This window comes from Poecilia formosa, unplaced genomic scaffold (assembly GCF_000485575.1).
Source record: "Poecilia formosa unplaced genomic scaffold, Poecilia_formosa-5.1.2 Scaffold394, whole genome shotgun sequence".
Lineage (NCBI taxonomy): Eukaryota > Metazoa > Chordata > Actinopteri > Cyprinodontiformes > Poeciliidae > Poecilia > Poecilia formosa.
Window position 1 is genome coordinate 114100 of NW_006800333.1, and position 3440 is coordinate 117539.

The window sequence follows — 3440 nt, forward strand, 5'->3', positions numbered from 1 at the left end:
ATATATATATATATATATAGATATATATATAATATATATATTAAATATTATATATGTGTCTGTGTGTGTCTCTGTGTGTGTGTATAAAATAATCACTTTATTCTGCTCTTTCCCCTTGTCTAGTGAAACCACAATGTTTTGAATGCAGGATCGGATGGCTTTCCTTCAAGACATACTGCTACCTTCTTTATGGAGGACAAGAGTTGAAGTCTTGGGACGAAGGTCGACAGTACTGTCGGGAAAATGGTGGAGACTTGGTTGTAATTGATAATCTGGAGGAGCAGGTAAAATATAACGTCACCTCTACTCTTGAAATTTAAAGTTAATCTGGAAGATTGATAACTTGACAACACTGAATCATATGTGCTAATTGAATCAATATCGCTTAATTTTTAAAGTCTCAATAGAAAACAAAGAGGAGAAGGCGTTGCTTCAATGCATAAGAACTTCTTAAATATATATTTTTAGGTCATTTTAACTCTTGAATGTCTGGCAGTTGAGGTAAAAGGCCATAAATGATCTCTGATACTAACTGTGTACAAAACCCCAATGTGTGGAAAACCTCTTTGACTTTAATGAGCTTTTGTCTCTTATATACACCAATTATGACTGTTTAATAATTGTGGGAGATTTTAACATCCATGTTAACAAGCCCAAAGACAGAGAGGCAAAAAATTGTGATATTCTTGATCATTTTGGTCCAATTCAGCATGTTAAACAATCAGCACACAATCTAGGACACACACTGATAATCAGGAAGGGTGTGAATATTTCCAGTGTCTCTGTAACTGATGTCGCCCTGTCGGATCATTTCGCTGTTATGTTTTAAAATACTTTCTCCACTGACTCACTTAGTAAAATGGCCACCATCACAAAATGTTCTTTCACAGACGACACAGCAGAAACCTTTAATCAATTATAGTTCATCTCGACTTTATGTAACCATGACGATGAGTTGGTAGAAATCTTCCATTCTAAAATTTAGACATTAAGTTTTAGAATGTAATGTCTAAATTCTAAAATTTAGACATTACATTCTAAATTCCATGTCCATTAAAGTGAAGTTTTAATGGCCTTCACTTCACAGTGAAGTCCAGCAAATGCTAGAAGGTGGGATTTGTGTGAGGACAGACAGATAAAGCACTCAGGAGGAGGAGGATGAAAGAGAGTAAAAGGCTGCCAGATGTGAAGAAGATGTCCAGAATTTATGCCAGAAACAAAGTCTTGAAGAAGGTCATTTCAAAAGCTCTGATGGGGAGACCACAGAGCACAGCAATCCAGGAAACGCCTGGAAACGGAAAACATTCAGCGTGAACAGGTTCAAAAGAACAAGGAGAATTTCTGCCCCTCAGAGGCCTTGGTCAGGCAGCCAGCTCTTTTTGTACAGCAGTTGATGAGTGTTGATGAAGTGCAGGTGTGGCAGAGCACATCTGCACTTCCACACCTCCACACCTCCTGGCGTCGTCTAGTGGGTAAATTATGAACACAAGGACACAAACCACCCTCCTGACATATTCTGGTTCTGCTCTGCATCCAGAACCAAACGAGGAGAAGCAGCATTCAGCTTCTAAGCAACACAAATCTGGAACAAACTTCTGGAAAATTGTAAAACAGTCGAAACACTGAGTTCCTTTAAATCTTCACTACAGACCCACCTATTTAGAGTTGCTTTTGAAACATTATAAATGAAACAAACATTTTGATGTGTAATAATGGTATTTGACAAAATGTGACGCTTCAGTTGTTAACTGTGTTCAATGACTTTATAGATTTGTGTTTTTATGATATAAAACACTTTGAAGTGCTTTGTTGCTGAAATGTGTTACAAATAAACTTGACTGATTGATTGGTTGAAGTAAGAAGATTTATGAGTCTAAAATAAAATCTGTTCACAGGAATTTATCACCTTGTACGCCAATTTATCATTATTGACGCCAGCAAATTTCTGGATAGGGTTACATCATACGCCAAAAGGATGGTTCTGGGTTGATGGACGTAGGAACACTTTTGAGTAAGAACTGTTATCTAAAATTATGCATATTTAAAGCTGCAGTATGTAACTTTTATAGAAAATATTTTTTCATATTTGTTGAAACTGTTGTCATGTCCTAACATGGTATCAGACAGATAAGATGTGAAAAATTGGGCTCCTCTGCCTTCTCCCAATGCTCTGAGTGCTAACTAGAAACAACCAATCAGAGCCCAGGGGCGGGTCTTAGCACTGTCAGTCACAATCTAGTGTGGTGATGCTGGTCAGCCTCTTCTTCACCCCTTGCTCTCTGCGACTGCTTTTCTGCCTTCAGCAGATCCTGCTGTGAATGCTCAGGCTAGTTAGCATAGCCACTGATGGCAGCCGATACGGTTTACCTGTATAACAGTAAATTGTTTCTCTGCCATTAGCACATTTATCAGAAATTAAATGATAGTTTAACAGTTTTACCAAAATCCTAAATTGCTGTTGGGGTTGAAAAATTTATGCATGTCCTCCCTCTTTCTTACAACCCAGTTTTCTGTCAAATAAAGACCACTAGATGCAAGATGATCCTTTTTAAAAATGTATCCTTAAAGTATTTAGATTTTCAAAATAAAATCTATAAAGTTTGTAAAACACCTTTTATTTACAAGGCATTTTATTTTCAAGTGTGTGTATATTCATATAGAAACAACAACACATGCTGACAGTTTTCAGTTTGATGTCAATAATCTACTGTTCTCAGGTCCATGTTTTTTTCTTAAAGCTTCTGGATAAAAGGGATTCCCCATACTTCCGGAGCAGCGCTGCATATCGCACAAACAAAATTCACAGAGAACTGGAAAGCAGAAGGAAAAGCTGTGAAGAACAGATTCTTCTGTGAGCATCCGATTATTAACTTTCCCTATCACGAACAGATCTCAAGTTTCAATGAGACATACTCATAAATAAAACCATAATCTCATCTGTTGGACTGCTGAAGCAATTTTTAAGATTCTTAAACTTCCTCCATTTCCTGTTTGCTCATCTGAAGAAACTGTTAAAGTTAAACTCATCATTTAGCTTCTTAGTTTTGTTTACTGTTGTATTAAATTAGGGCCTTATCGATCCTTTTTATCGTTTAATTTGAGGCACTTTTTGTGCTTCAGAGGTATTTGACACATTAAGGCTGCGTTCTCACTGCAGGCCTTAATGCTCACTTCCGATTGTGTCATGAAATCAGATTTTTTGTTTTGTTTGGTTGTTCACATTCCAAATATATGCAACTTGTATGCGATCCTCCATGTGAATCACACACGACATAAAAGTGACCCGCATGCGCAGTAGAGGAAGCAGGAACGTCACATAGAGAGTGCTCAGTGTTTGTGGAAGTAAAGATGGATGCTCATGGTGGAGCCCATCTGGTTATTTTAAAGTTGTTGTCCAACCGGAGCCATCGCATTAACAACTTAAAGCTCATTATCGTCCA

General features: G+C 37.4%; 1 long non-coding RNA gene across 1 annotated transcript; it reads left to right on the plus strand.

Moving 5' to 3' along the window:
- Nucleotides 1–98: 98 nt before the first annotated feature.
- On the plus strand, nucleotides 99–2790 carry LOC107833476 (uncharacterized). Its single transcript, XR_001659220.1, has 3 exons — nucleotides 99–284; nucleotides 1896–2011; nucleotides 2739–2790. It is a non-coding gene; the product is annotated as an uncharacterized LOC107833476 (long non-coding RNA).
- The last annotated feature ends 650 nt before the right edge of the window (nucleotides 2791–3440 follow it).